Below are 17,500 nucleotides of genomic sequence, written 5' to 3' on the forward strand. Positions count from 1 at the left end.
TATAAGCCCATGAGCTCAAACAAACAAAAATAGCCCAGTGAGAGAAGGAAATAAGGAAATAAATAAACTACAAGATAAGTATACAAAATAATGAGGAATTGAAATAAAATATTTCACGATCAATAACGACACTAAAATAAATCTTTTATACAAGTTATATAAAGTATAAAAAGATAATTAACCAAATTACCTAATAAATCTCGTGGTTGGTTTTTAGTTTCCATTTGCGACAGGATGGAATCTATGGGTGGCTGTAGATGTTCAAGATATTTTCGTAGTATTTAGAGATTGCACAAGTATTTTTATCGTGTAGTGTGCACATTGAAGGCTTCTTTTCCCAGTATCCAATATATATATATATATATATATATATATATATATATATATATATGTGTGTGTGTGTGTGTATACATATACATATATATGTATATATATAAGATATGTTATATATATATATATATATATATATATATATATATATATATATATATATATATACAATGTTGAGTGTTTGGCCTTATATTTTATTCATAAATTATATGTATGTATGCATATATTATATACATATACAGTATATATATATATATATATATATATATATATATATATATATATACACATAGTATATATATATCAGTTTATGTACGTATATACTGTATGTGTACATATCAATATATATTTATTTCCTTATTTATATTTGTAAAATGTTTCTATCACAGAGTTATTGTCACTAATTCCTGATTCTTTTCTTTTGCAGTGAAAAGGGCAAATTTGAGTAGAACCTCAGGTGAGTTATCTCTTGAATTTACTTTTTGAATTATGTTAGTTTGTCTGTGACTTGTTTACATCGCAATAAACACGATGAAGTGGAGAGTTAATTCCTCCTGTAGTGATTTTAGATATGTTGAGGCAAGAGTCGGTGAATATGTCCATTTGAATGTACAGTATATTTGACTTTATGCTTGCTTGCACATACATCCACACCCCACATATATAACCACATACCACCATGCTAACCCACACGCCACACTGCACGCCTCAAATCCATACACAGCCACCTTACACCTAAACACATCCAAGTCCCCACACACATTCCACCCCACCTCACTTACCATCCTCACACACATTCCACCCCACTTCACTTATCATCCTCACACACATTCCACCCCACTTCACTTATCATCCTCACACACATTCCACCCCACCTCACTTACCATCCTCACACACATTCCACCCCACCTCACTTACCATCCTCACACACATTCCACCCCACCTCACTTATCATCCTCACACACATTCCACCCCACCTCACTTATCATCCTCACACACATTCCACCCCACCTCACTTACCGTCCTCACACACATTCCACCCCACCTCACTTACCGTCCTCACACACACACATTCCACCCCACCTCACTTACCGTCCTCACACACATTCCACCCCACCTCACTTACCGTCCTCACACACACACATTCCACCCCACCTCACTTATCATCCTCACACACATTCCACCCCACCTCACTTATCATCCTCACACACATTCCACCCCACCTCACTTATCATCCTCACACACATTCCACCCCACCTCACTTATCATCCTCACACACATTCCACCCCACCTCACTTACCGTCCTCACACACATTCCACCCCACCTCACTTACCGTCCTCACACACACACATTCCACCCCACCTCACGTACCGTCCTCACACACATTCCACCCCACCTCACTTACCGTCCTCACACACATTCCACCCCATCTCACTTACCGTCCTCACTCACATTCCACCCCACCTCACTTACCGTCCTCACACACACACATTCCACCCCACCTCACTTACCGTCCTCACACACATTCCACCCCACCTCACTTACCGTCCTCACACACACACATTCCACCCCACCTCACTTACCGTCCTCACACACATTCCACCCCACCTCACTTACCGTCCTCACACACACACATTCCACCCCACCTCACTTACCGTCCTCACACACATTCCACCCCACCTCACTTACCGTCCTCACACACACACATTCCACCCCACCTCACTTACCGTCCTCACACACATTCCACCCCACCTCACTTACCGTCCTCACACACATTCCACCCCATCTCACTTACCGTCCTCACTCACATTCCACCCCACCTCACTTACCGTCCTCACACACACACATTCCACCCCACCTCACTTACCGTCCTCACACACATTCCACCCCACCTCACTTACCGTCCTCACACACACACATTCCACCCCACCTCACTTACCGTCCTCACACACATTCCACCCCACCTCACTTATCGTCCTCACACACATTCCACCCCACCTCACTTACCGTCCTCACACACATTCCACCCCACCTCACTTACCGTCCTCACTCACATTCCACCCCACCTCACTTACCATCCTCACACACATTCCACCCCACCTCACTTACCATCCTCACACACATTCCACCCCACCTCACTTACCATCCTCACACACATTCCACCCCACCTCACTTACCGTCCTCACTCACATTCCACCCCACCTCACTTACCATCCTCACACACATTCCACCCCACCTCACTTACCATCCTCACACACATTCCACCCCACCTCACTTACCATCCTCACACATATTCCACCCCACAACACTTGCCATCCTCATACCTCCAATTCCCAATCACACTCACACCACTCATCCATATCCGGCTCACTCGCCATACACACACACACACACACACACCTCACGCACACACCCCACACCCTTGCCCACACCATATACATCCGCCCCTACCCACATTCGCACCCTACTCGCCCACTCATCCATACCCCACCCCCCACTCATCCATACCCCACCCCCCACTCACTCTCACTCTTACCCACACCCACACTCACCCACTCACCCACACCCCCACCCACTCACCCACTCACCCACACCCCCACCCACACTCACCCACTCACCCACACCCCCACACCCACACTCACCCATACCCCCACACCATCCCCATACAACCATACACCCACACTCACCCCCACCCCCACACCCACACTCACCCATACCCCCACACCATCCCCATACAACCATACCCACCCACACCCAAACTCATTCTTGCCTACACTAGTAATCACCCACACCCATCCTCACCAACGCCCACACCCATCCTCATCCAAACTCATCTTCACCCACATCCACACACAAATTCCACCCACACAATCACCCACAGCATCTGCTGTCAATTCATTCTACTCTAGGAGTTGCCAACATGTTTGGAGCAAAAAACTTTATTGTGAATACATGATATTATTAAAGTGCTTTTACTAACTAGCTACAATATAATGGGTGCTAAATTGCTAAAGTTCTTTAGGTCTAGTCATGAAACGTATTCAATTGCATGAAAAGAGAAAGGTACACTTGAGATTAATCTAGAAATTGAAAAGGGAAAACATTGCATGTTTCACATCCTTTCAGGAAATGCTGTAATGAAAAAGTAATATTTTTATGAATTTATTCAGCCAAAATAGAAAATAATACTGCACATATATATATATATATATATATATATATATATATATATATATATATATATATATATATATATATATATATATATACTCATTTTTCCATGCATATTAATATCTAACAGAGGAATTGGCTTTTGTACAAAATTTGCATATAATAATGTATTTCAATTTTTATGGGAAATATAAAAAAGTCGTAGGTTTTTTTATGATCATTAATAGAAAAAATTTATAAAATTTTCTCTTGATTATTTGACATCCACGCTTTCCATATACTGCCTAATTATGCAAAGCTATTGTTTTCCTATATTACTTTTTCATGGATTAAACAATTCGCCACCTTGGAAACAAGTTAAAATTATAAAAAAAAAAACTATAGAATTATTAAAAAAAAATAGCCTGGTATCCTCGCTAAACGAGCTGGAACTGACATCGACAACCTAGTCAACCAAACATAAGTTCGTGATGCCAACGTACATTTGGTATATATATTCAAAATATATGCTAAATTAAAAATGGAGTAATTACTCAAAAGTGTCTATAAAGTATCACTTTAGAATAATTACTCCATTTTTGATATAGTATATATTTTGAATATAAATGTACGCTGGCATCACGAACTTCTTTTTGGTTGACTATGTTGACGATGTCAACATAGGTTATTTTATATATATATATATATATATATATATATATATATATATATATATATATATATATATATATATATATATATATATATATATATATATATATATATATATATATATATTTATATATATATATATATATATATATATATAATTCTATATTTTTTCATAATTTTAACTTGTTTCCCATGTGGCGAATTTTATGAAATTATGAAAAAGTAATAGAGCAAAATAATAGCTTTGGCTAATTTTGCTGTATATAGAGAGCGTGGTCTTGTAAACAAAAACCTATCTTTGATTTCCTTACTGAAATTATAGGACATAATCTTTCGTTCCCTTTTACCCCCAAAGGACGTACTGGTACGTTTCACAAAACCCATCCCTTTACACCCATGGACGTACCGGTACGTCCTTGCAAAAAAATGCTATAAATTTTTTTTTTCATATTTTTGATAATTTTTTGAAAAAATTCAGACATTTTCCAAGAGAATGAGACCAACCTGGCCTCTCTATGACAAAAATTAAGGCTGTCAGAGCAATTTTTAAAAAATATACTGCAAAATGTGCTGGGAAAAAAATAACCCCTTTGGGGTTAAGGGTTGGAAATTTCCAAAGAACCTGGGGGTAAAAGGGTTAAAATTTAACATAGGAAAGTATTGTCATGTTATTTTACTACACAATGATTTCAGCGTTGTACATTTTCCTTTTATCGTCCACAGCTCACATCACTAGTAAGTAGCAAAGGAATTAGAAGTATCATGCATTTGACTGCTAGAATTTATATTATAGTAACCAATACCATTATTATTCTTATTACTATTGCATCGCCAAACAAAACTGGTGGTATATACTTAACCTGTAACTACTTATAAGTAAACTACGCAACGTTTACCATTACTTATTTAAGTGCATGATTAGTAGTAATGAAAGTATGTACTAATTTGATTTCTTGACATTTCGAATTATCCATGGAAAATTGAGATGATATTTTAACCGTTAAACCTAGAATTTAAATTCATACTTTAACATGAAACTAAGGGCATTTTGTAATTGATAATATCAAATAGTTTTTATCATGTAAATTACATATAATCATTATATTTTGCTGCAATAATTTACCTGTAATCATCAACACCACTAAAGGCATTTTGTAATTTATAATAACAAACAGTTTTTATCGTGTAAGTTGAATGTAATCTTTGTATTTTGCTGCAATAATTTACCTGAAATCAAGTGTATTCATCAATCCCTTCCTTTCAAACCAAGGGTAGGCCTAGTCCTAAGGAGTTGATTAGATGTTAAATGGTCTGATGTTTGTTACACCCAATTTTGTTATTTCCAATGTTGATGTTGTAATGTATTAATACAATCCCTGTATTGCAGTTAAAACACGGTTAATATATCATCTTAATTAGTATGTAAAGCAAGAAAAAAACATCGTGTTGATGATCTTCGATGATAGTTTTAAGCTAAGGTTTAAATGTTAGTTTTGGGTATTGATCCCAGGTACATCAGAAGTATCCCACAGTAGAATTCATTGCATATAGGAGATGCTATTTTATCTGTAATATAAAACAAAAATTTGCTATTTTTTTATTTTTGTGAACAGTGTATTACACTGTACGACATAACTTAGAAATTTGTTCCAAAATTATGGAATATTTTTTTAAAGTGGTCTGCATTTTTGCAAGAGGGTTTTATATATATATATATATAATTTGAAAGATTCTTGATATTTTCAATCTACTCAAGATTGTCAGAGCTTCGGCCATATTCTTTGCAACTCCACTGCAGAAAATAATCAGATAGTTAGGAAGTTTTGTTCTGGGATCCTTAATGTGGTGGGGTTTTGTTCTGGGATCCTTAATGTGGTGGGGTTTTGTTTTGGGATCTTTAATGTGGTGGGGTTTTGTTCTGAGATCCTTAATGTGGTGGGGTTTTGTTCTGGGATCCTTAATGTGGTGGGGTTTTGTTCTGGGATCTTTAATGTGGTGGGATTTTGTTCTGGGATCCTTAATGTGGTGGGGTTTTGTTCTGGGATCCTTAATGTGGTGGGGTTTTGTTCTAGGATCCTTAGTGTGGTGGGGATTTGTTCTGGGATCCTTAATGTGGTGGGGTTTTGTTCTGGGATCCATAATGTGGTGGGGTTTTGTTCTGGGATCCTTAATGTGGTGGGGTTTTGTTCTGAGATCCTTAATGTGGTGGGGTTTTGTTCTGGGATCCTTAATGTGGTGGGGTTTTGTTCTGGGATCCTTAATGTGGTGGGGTTTTGTTCTGGGATCCTTAATGTGGTGGGGTTTTGTTCTGGGATCCTTAATGTGGTGGAGAGAAGTAGTACTGTATGAAAGATGTTATTGTTAAAGATAAGATTATTTATCGGCAATTAAAACATTCGAAAAGAGCTCATATACGCGTAAATTAATATTGCTTTATATTCGTTATTTATTTAGACAGAGCATCCTATTCTTGATGTACTACACTCTTGAAAAAGAAAAAGAAAAAATACTCTGTAAAATATACAGTGCATGAAATCTGGGCTCGATCTGAATATTATTATTATTATTTTTATTATTATTATTATTACCATTATTATTATTATTATTATTATTACTTGCTAAGCTACAACCATAGTTGGAAAAGCAGTATGCGATAAGACAACCCCTAGGGCTCCAACGGGGAAAAGAGCCCAGTGAGGAAAGGAAATGAGGTAAAATTACAGGGGAAGTTAAGAACAATGATAACATTAAAATAATTCTTTCATATCTAAACTATAAAAACTTGAAAATAACAAGAGGAAGAGAAATAAGATAGAATAGTGTGTCTGGGTGTACCCTCAAGCAAGAGAACTCTAACCCAAGACAGTGGAAGACCATGACACAGAGGCTACGGCACTACCCAAGAGTAGAGAACAATGGTTTGATTTTGGAGTGTCCTCCTTGAAGAGCTGCTAAAGGGTCTCTTCTACCCTTACCAAGAGTAAAGTAGCCACTGAACAATTACAGTCCTTTTGACTGAGGTTTTGCGTTTAAATTGGTCACCGTTATTTAGTTTGTTCTTTTAAATGTTGTCAACATTATTAATAAGCATATTTCTTTTCGTTTGTTGAACTACCCTATTAAGGATAAAGCCTGATTCAATAGCAATTGTAGACATGCTGCTTTGGAGAAACGTGTTGCTATTAGTCAATGGAAAAGGAATATATAAATTTTTATTTGAAATGGCAATATTTAGCTAAGATCTGTTACTCCGAGGCTTTATGCTTCAGCTGAAGATGTATACAATTTAACTAGAAAATATACCCTTTCTGGTTGTAATTCAACACAGTTGTTGGCTCATCCTCAGGGTAGTATTCTTGGCCCATTACTTTTCATGCTATATACACATACTGTATGTAGTTTGGCCTAGAAAACAAGCTCGTTGCATATGCAGATGATACTACTCTCTTTGCCTCGGTTCCATCTCCTGAATGGAGATCTGGCGCCTCTGAATCCCTTAATAGAGATCTAGCTAAAATTATTGCATGGTGCAAAGCATGGGTCATGAAATTGAACCCTAACAACACTAAAAGTATTATTGTAATTAGGTTGAGGACGTTGGCTCCTCAACATTCAGATCTAGGCATTGATAATGTTTGTTTTAACCATATACAACTCCTTTACCATTTGACTTGTGATTATTGATTGCAAATTTACTTTTGAGAAACATATTCGGTCTGTTTCTTCTTCAAATGAGAAAGTCTTAAGATTTTAGGTAATCGGTCTATTCTGAAGAAATATTTTAAAAGATTCATTCTGCCTTGTTTCGAGTATATTTCTCCTGTCTGGTCTTCAGCTGCTGAAGCTCTTCTTAATATTTTGGATAAAAACTTGCTGTGTGTTAAATTTCTTATTCCTGATCTACATATCAATCTTTGGCACCGTCGTTCAGTTAGTTCTCTATGCATGTTGCTTAATATTCATAATTCTGACCCTCCTTTGAAAGTACCTATCAAAATACGTATTGATTACAGAATATTAACGACCAAACCTCATATTTGAATTTGATTAGAAAAAAAAATCATATTTCTAGACCTAACACGTCAGTATTTATTAAACAGAGGTTTAAAATACGATGATTTAGTATGGAATCTCTCTCTCTCTCTCTCTCTCTCTCTCTCTCTCTCTCTCTCTCTCTCTCTCTCTCTCTCTCTCTGTTTGTGTGTATTAGCATTCTGGTGAATAATAACACCAAAAAAAGACAATTATAATTTTCAACTCTTACTTAGTAAATGTTTTAGGGATCTCTCTCTCTCTCTCTCTCTCTCTCTCTCTCTCTCTCTCTCTCTCTCTCTCTCTCTCTCTCTCTCTGTTTGTGTATATTAGCATTCTGGGAAATAATAGCAAAAAAAATTGTAATTTTCAACTCTTGCCTTGTAAATGTTCCAGGGATCTCACTCTCTCTCTCTCTCTCTCTCTCTCTCTCTCTCTCTCTCTCTCTCTCTCTCTCTCTCTCTCTCTCTCTCTCTCAGAATTCTGGTGAATACTACGGCAGAAAAAGTTTTATAATTTTCCACTCTCCAGAAAATGATCCAGGGATTGAAAACGCCAGATATGTAAATATACAGACAAACTAATTTATGTGAAAAGTGTTGCCACATTTAATACAAGCCTTTCTAAACCACATTCACTGCCAAACGAGAGAATAAAAAAACGTCGGATACCAATAGATTTCGATAAAATACCGGGCAGCTTTCCATTTTCATTTTTTATGCCGTTTTCGATAGATTTTTTTTTTCAAACATTTGTGCTTATGATATGGGTAAAATAACTTAGAGAGAATAAAATATAACTGAAAAAAGTTTTGCATATCACAATCCAGTACATTGGAATACGTATAGTATTTTGTCGAGTGAAAAAATATATTTTTAAAGATTTGGAATACGTATAGAATGAAATATTTTATTTTAAAGATTTCAATATTTAGTCCTAAAAGTAAGGCATTATACCATCCAATCCTTTTGTCCGATTTAGAAAGATATTGTCCTTTGATCCAGAATTTTATTGCAAAGGCAAATTTTATTCTAAATCTGGATTTATAGAATGAAAATTTTAAGATTTTTCTTCTCCGAGTTCTCTCAAATGCAAAATCTGAAATGAATTCGTGATATGATAGCTTAATTCCTTAAAGAATATTCTTTGATCCAATGTAGGCCTATACAGCGTTTAGTGATTCAAAATCATCCTTCACTTTAAGGGATATTAAACCAAAAACTAATGTAAAATATAGAAAGAAAGGTAAATTATAACTCATGTTCATTAAAAAAATCATGTTGATAATAATAATAATAATAATAATAATAATAATAATAATAAAACTCCTCGGTTTAAGTATATGTGGTATACAAAATTCATAACTGATGTTTATTAAAAAAATCCTGTTGATAATAATAATAATAATAATAATAATAATAATAATAATAATAATAATAATAATAATAATGATGATAATGATAAAACCCCTCGGTATAAGTATAAGTGGTATACAAAATTCATAACTTAATATTCATTAAAAAAAATCCTGTTGGTAATAAAAAATATCATGTTGGTAATAATAAAACTCCTCGGAATAAGTAGTATACAAAATTATTCAATGTTGTTGGCTACAGAAATGGACATACACGTTATCCTAAAATCACCTGAAAGAATTGTGCGAGAATTGATGGAAGTAGAAGGAGGCTTCAAATCTAATTAAAAAAAAAACTGATAGATGAATTAATAGAATCGAGGCCCTATGGTGTTTGGGCCGGAGAGACCGTTCAGCACCGCGGTACAATTGAGGATTTACAGGTTTAAAGGTTACTCATGAATGGCAGAGGCAAGGGACATGACAATGCCCTTGCAAGACAGTACCCCTAGAGACTGGCCATGTATATAAATGATCTTCCTAATCGGGTAGTTGAATCAGTAGAAATTAAAAAGTTCAAAGTTGGAGCAAATGCTTTTTTGTTGACCAGGCGGACATGAGTCTTTTTATAGTTTATTTATGACATATTTGTTTTTGATATTGTTAATAGTTTATATGTGACATGTCTGTTTTGACGTTGTTACTTTTTTTAGAATGTTTTATTGTTAATTTGTTCTCTTCATTTATTTATTTCCTTATTTCCTTTCCTCACTGGGCTATTTTTCCCTGTTTGAGCCCCTGGGCTAATAGCATCTTGCTTTTCCAACTAGGGTTGTAGCTTGGATAATAATAATTATAATAATAATAATAATCAGCTTCTAAGGCCCCTCTCCATCCAAGGTGTGACCAAGGGGGGTCAGGCAATGGTTGCTGATGACTCGGCAAGTAGACCTATAGGCTCGCCCAAAACGCCACATCCTTAGTTCACAAGGATGGTGAGATTGGAGACAGTACAAGTATCTGTTGAACTTGAGCAGGTATCGAACTCCAGTCCAGCATATCGTCAGACAGAGTAGTTTCCATTAGGTTATCTCAACCCTAAAAGTTGTATTAAAAAATATAAGGTCAGACAACGAATGTGTGGATTTCTGTACAACACTGAAAATAGTTAGAAGTCTCTTTGTTCCAGACTGCAAACTCTGGAACAGAGCCAAGGTAACTGTAGAGACGTCTAATGCCAGATGTCAAATTGTCAAGAACTCTGTGAACTTTAAACCATCTAATCGTTAAGGTTCTACAACCTCTTGGGTTGTTAACTTTTTAAGCCTTTTTATGTAAGCCACCGAAAACCAGCTCATAGATCGTCTTAATTTAGGGTTGTTATGGCCTACTGGTAACGCCGTTGCCTGGTAAACACCAGATTGGGTTTCAAGACCCGTTCATACTAGTTACTTCCATTAATGTCTGCAAACTCGCCATCCTTGTGACCATTGCTTGGCCCTCCATGGTCCTAATTTGGGTGGAGAAGGGACTTGGGCGCTGATCATACGGTTAGTCTCTAGGCCATTGACCCGTTTGCTAGGGCAATATCACTGTCCCTTACCTCAGCCATCCATGAGTGGCCTTTAAAACTTTAAAAGAATTAGCTGAAATCAGAGAGAGAGAGAGAGAGAGAGAGAGAGAGAGAGAGAGAGAGAGAGAGAGAGAGAGAGAGAGAGAAAATTTATATCCGCACCCAATTGAGGGATCAGGTTAGTTAATCAATTTTGGCATTATTACTCTAAGATATATATATATATATACATATACATACACACACACACACACACATATATATATATATATATATATATATATATATATATATATATACACACACATATATATATATATATATATATATATATATATATATATACACATATATATTATATATATACATATATATATTATATATATACATATATATATACGTCTACTCTCCAGTAAGAATTACAAAATAACTTCTGATAAACGATACAGTGCAGTGTAATATGAAATTAACGTGGCCTACTAGGCTGTTCATCTTCTTGCATATGGAGGAGCTAATTGGGTCATAAGTACTCCCGTAATGGGAACTAGTTGTACCTTAAATCACCAGTAACTTCATATAACATCGCTGCAGCTGTGAAATTTGGTATATTTGTTTTCCTGTGTTGTTAAAAAACGGATTTTTGGTGAAGCATCGCAAGGCTTCGTGTGGAACATCTGCTCTGCTACCCAAATTCCTTTAAATTTTCTGTGACAACGTCAGTGCAGCTCACGTGGGGTACTGTAGGCATTTACCTATTATGATATATATATATATATATATATATATATATATATATATATATATATATAATGTAATATGTATATATATATATATATATACATATATATATATATATATATATATATATATATACATATATATATATATATTTAGGTCACGCTGAGCGGCATTGCCAGACGTTTAACTACTCGGTCTCTTCTACCCTCAGGTAAAGGGGAGAGGTAGTAGTAATACCCTGGAGAGAGGGGGTACCCCGAGAGTTAGGAAAGGGGGAAGGGGTGGGAAGGGTAGAATCTGTGTGTATATCTAAATATTTAGCTGGCACTCTTGACGGGTCACGTATACTAGTTACTTAAGGTTTTTTGCAATGTGCCTTCAGTCCCTAGCTTCAATTACTTTTATATCTTCTACTGTGCTTCTGTTACCGCTTCCTCTCTTCCTTTTCACTGTCCCACCTCTTCTAACTTTTGCTTCACAGTGCAATGTTGGATTTTTCCCCCAGTTTACCTTGGGTGCTGAATGGCCTTACTGGCCCCAACGCAGAGCCATATACCCCAAATTCCCGCATGCAAATCTTTAGATTCAGCCAATCAAAATCCTAACCAATTGTTAATCATCCAACGGTGATTTCAGCTGACAATAATGTTCAGGGATTCAAAAGTTTAAAGGCCGCTCGTGAATGGCAAAGGCAAGGAACAGTGGTAATGACCTAGCAAAACATTGCCCTAGGGACTGGCCATATATACATAGGACCAGGGGGGCCCAGGCAATGGTTACTGATGACCTGATGACAGCAGGTAAACCTATAGTATCCCCTCCCCCAAACGCACCATCCTAAGCTCACAAAGATGGTGATTTTGCCGACACCTCAAGAAACTATAGAGCTTGAGCGGGACTCAAACCCCTGTTTGGCGATCGCGAGGCGGGAACGTTTCCAATGGGCGACCATAATTCTTATGATTACTTGCTAAGCTACTACCGTAGTTGGAAAAGCAGGATGCTATCCCAAGGGCTCCAACAGAGAGGAAAGGAAACTCAGAACAAATCGATTATTTTAAGAACAGTAACAATATTAAAATGAATATTTCCTAAATAAACTATAAAAAAATTAGCAAAACAGGAGGAAAAGGAATAAGATAAAATAGTGTGCCCAAGTATATCCTCAAGCAAGAGAACACTAATTCAAAACAGTGGAAGACCATGGTATAGAGGCTGTGGCACTATCCAAGACTAGAGAGTAACGGTTTGATTTTGGAGTGTCCTTCTCCTAGAAGAGCTGCTTACCATAGCTGAAAGAGCCTCTTCTACCCTTACCAAGAGGAAAGTGGCTAAGCGAACACGTTACCCCTATACTAGCTAGATGGCAGGAGTAGCTAAAAAAAAAATAATAATGAAATAAAAACACTTTAAAAGTTTTGCAAACTGTGAGATGTCCCAAAAAATATTTCCTTTTTTTTTTTTTTTTTTTTCTTTACGTAAGAGAAGTTGCTACGCCATGTAGTGTTGACAGTACCCTTCAGCTGGCTTATATAGACATGAATCCATGCGAAGGACGTCTTGGGGACTTGGAAAGGATTCTGTTGCTTACATAGAACGTCACGTCCGTATCTTGTTGAAGTAGGCCACTGGAAAAAAAATCCCTTAAAATTTTCATTATTAGAATTATAATTATAAAAATTATTATTATTATTATTATTATTATTATTATTATTATTATTATTATTATTATTATTATTATTATTAAGACAATAGGAGTAGATGATAAATGGAGAAGTATTGAATTAAAACTCAAGATAGAGACGATTGGCGAAATCTAACCCGAGGCCCTTTGCGTCAATAGGCGTAGGAGGAGGAGATGATGATGATTATGAAGACAGAAGCTTATTAGAACTTAGCAAAAATAACTGTATTGCAAGCAAATTTCACTATATGACAATTTTGTATGTTGTTTGGTCCTTGCCAATGCATTGCGCCCAATTAGCCGGTTACTGGTGTTAATATTAGAAACGTGTCGTTCAAAAGTTCATATTCTTTTTACATTAGATAGAATCAGCAGTGTCTCTCATGGAATCTACTATAGTCCATTTCTTTTAGCGATGCATATTTGCACCGACTCGCGGTGGTGCCCTTTTAGCTCGGAAAAGTTTCCGGATCGGTGATTGGTTGGACAAGATAATTCTAACCAATCAGTGATCAGGAAATTTTCCGAGCTAAAAGGGCACCGCCCCGAGTCGGTGCAAATATGCATCGCTAAAAGAAATGGACTATAGTATGCGCTCTTTTGACTTTTAAAGTACAAGGGATATTGTAGAATACCAAGACGAATGGTATTCACTTTTAGTATCAGCGTTATGATAATATACTGAAACAATTCTTCTTCACTCAAGGGGTTAACTACTACATTGTAAGTGTTCAGTGGCTACTTTCCGCTTGGTAAGGGTAGAAGAGAGACTTTAGCTATGGTAAGCAGCTCTTCTAGGAGATGGACACTCCGAGATCAAACCATTGTTCTCTAGTCTTGGGTAGTGCCTTAGCCTTTGTTCCATGGTCTTCCACAGTCTTGGGTTAGAGTTCTCTTGTTTCAGGGTACACTCGAGCACACTATTTTATATAATTCCTCTTCCTCTTGTTTTGTTAAAGTTTTAATAGTTTATATGGGGGAATTATTTTAATGTTAATCTTCTTAAAATATTTTATTTTTCATGTTTCCTTTCCTCACTGGGCTATTCTTCCTGTTGGTGCCCCTGGGCTTATAGCATCCTGCTTTTCCAACTAGTGTTGTAGCTTAGCTAATAATAATAATAATAATAATAATAATAATAATCAGCATGATGACAACAACATACAGGAATATCACATATTTTTATCGTTTTGTTCGCGCATAGAAAGTATGTCGAGTCACAAGGCTACAGTTAAAGCGAGGAATAAATGTCCACAACACACTCGACCTCCAGTTTCTCAAGATATCGTTGCTATTTTGCATACTAAATGGGAATAATCTTTGCATGTACGTTCTTATTGCCATGCTGTGTCTGGTTGGGCAAATAGATAAGACTGCGCCATAGTTTAAACTGAATGATTAGAGAGATTTGTTCACCAAAATTTCAATTAGGCTCCACAAGGCACTAGAAGAGTTGAAAAGCCTAGGCCTACGTGTCTGAGGACTATGAAGCGTGAAGTAGATGATGATGAATGCAGAAGTATTGAATTAAAAGCAGATGATAATGATTAGAATAATCAGTTATTCAAGAACTAAAATGATAAAGTTCTTGATGTTACGATTAGGGAATTATCATTACTCTTCTATATTTACATTTTATTAATAGAATTATCTAAAGAATAAATTAAGAGTTTCCAATTATATATTTCTATCCTCACTGATGAAATTATTAACAGTATGTTGCAGTTAATAATAATAATAATAATAATAATAATAATAATAATAATAATAATAATATTATTATTATTATTTATTATTATTATTATTATTAGCCAAGCTACAGCCCTAGTTGGAAAAGCACGATGCTATAAGCCCAGGGGCTCCAATAGGGAAAATAGCCCAGTGAGGAAAGGAAATAAGGATAAGCTTCAAGATATCAAAAATTGACACTATATAACGAAGTCATGTATTACCTCACAAGTCTGTTTCCATAATAGACCTCCGAAGAAGTTATCGGTTAATTTCAACTAAATTAGATCATTTGCCGTAACGCCAAGGCCATACGGCAGTTTTTCCCCAGTCAGTATGATTTTCAATAATTGGTGTATCATTGAGAAATATTTCAAGTCTCATATAAATTTCATTTAATTACTTGTGACGGGTGGATTATTATTCCGAGCTAATTATCTCTCTCTCTCTCTCTCTCTCTCTCTCTCTCTCTCTCTCTCTCTCTCTCTCTCTCTCTCTCTCTCTCTCTCTCTCTCTCTAATATATATATATATATATATATATATATATATATATATGTAGATATTATATATATATATGTATATATATACAGTATATATATATATACAGTATATATATATACAGTATATATATATATATATATATATATATATATGTATATGTAGATATATGATATATATATATATATATATATATATATATATATATGTATATGTAGATATATGATATATATATATGTAGATATATGATATATACATGTAGATATATGATATATATATATGTAGATTTATGTAGGCATATAATATTTGTATATTTATATATACATATATATATATATATATATATATATATATGTATATGTATATCTATGTAGATATATATATATATATATATATATATATATATATATTTATATATATGTGTGTGTGTATATATATGTGTATATATGTAGATATAATATATATATATATATATATATATATATATATATATATATGTATATATATGTATATATGTAGATATATGATATATATATATATATATATATATATATATATATATATATATATATATAATGTGTATGTATATATGTATATGTAGAAATATAGTATATATGTACAATATATATATTATATATATATATATATGTAACTATATATGTATATATATATATATATATATATATATATATATATATATATATATATATGGTGTGTGGATATAATTGGTAATGAATGATTTTTAAGATACGCATCTACATTGTGAAAGTTTTTCTGACAATTACTAGCAGAATGCAATTGGATTTTTAAAATGGAGTATTTCCCGTTTTTGTGAAACATTATTGAAAAGGGATCTCACTTATTATACTATAAAATGATAGTTATTTGCCGATTTATTTTTTACTTGGAGCTTCACTCAGTACGAATTGTTTTCCCATATATCTGTTAAAAAATCCCTAATTTTGATGGGAAATTTTCCGTAAAAATATACTGTTCTCAGTCGTATTTCAGTAAAATACAGGGGACCGTAATTTTTTACCCTTTATTGTTATCATATTTTACGGGTTGGTGACCGTAATATCACTCTTTTACGTCAGTATATTGGTTTTTAAAATGGTAAATGCCTGTCAACATTTATTCCAGGATTTTATCGTCTTTATACAGCAACTTTTTAACAGTGTAAACTCATTAAAGAAGTAGTACTGATAAAAAAGCTTCAATAACATATAATTCAAGTTTTAAACCAAATTAAGGTTACTTAAGCGTGCTTTAGTAGTATTAGAAAGTATAAAAAGAAAGGAAACTTTTATATGTATTTATTCTAAATTTTCTAAGTTGCATCTGTATTCTATTGACGCACGTTTACATTGCACCATATTGCATACTTTTTTAAATTGCACTTTTACCCACTTTATTGCATGTTTTAACAATATTTGAAAATATCTTTTGTTAAGATCTTACGAAGTGGTTTGAAATTTTGAATAACTTCTTTAGCATGCGTATATAGCATTCGTAATTTTACATATTTTGCCTGAATTTCACAACATTTATTACTAGCTAAACATGAACACTTACATATAGTATATATAAGTCCTATAAGGGAAAAGTAGCGTAGTAGGTTGGCCAGGGCACCAGCTACCCGTCGAGATATTACCACTAGGGAGTTAAGGGATCCTTTGACTGGCCAGGCAGTATTACATTGGATCTTTCTCTCTGGTTACGGATCAATCTCCCTTTG

The 17,500-nt window shown here is 34.8% G+C and overlaps 1 protein-coding gene across 1 annotated transcript in view; it reads left to right on the top strand.

The window, feature by feature from the left end:
• The window catches only part of LOC137644624 (serine-rich adhesin for platelets-like), a 739,321-nt gene that overhangs the window by 554,163 nt on the left and 167,658 nt on the right, over positions 1–17,500 (top strand). Inside the window, exon 3 of the mRNA XM_068377577.1 lies at positions 758–787. The gene's annotated coding sequence lies outside the window, so the exon portion shown is untranslated. The remainder of the gene's footprint in view (positions 1–757; positions 788–17,500) is intronic.

The sequence above is a fragment of the Palaemon carinicauda genome, chromosome 7 (genome assembly GCF_036898095.1).
Source record: "Palaemon carinicauda isolate YSFRI2023 chromosome 7, ASM3689809v2, whole genome shotgun sequence".
Taxonomy (NCBI): Eukaryota; Metazoa; Arthropoda; class Malacostraca; order Decapoda; family Palaemonidae; genus Palaemon; species Palaemon carinicauda.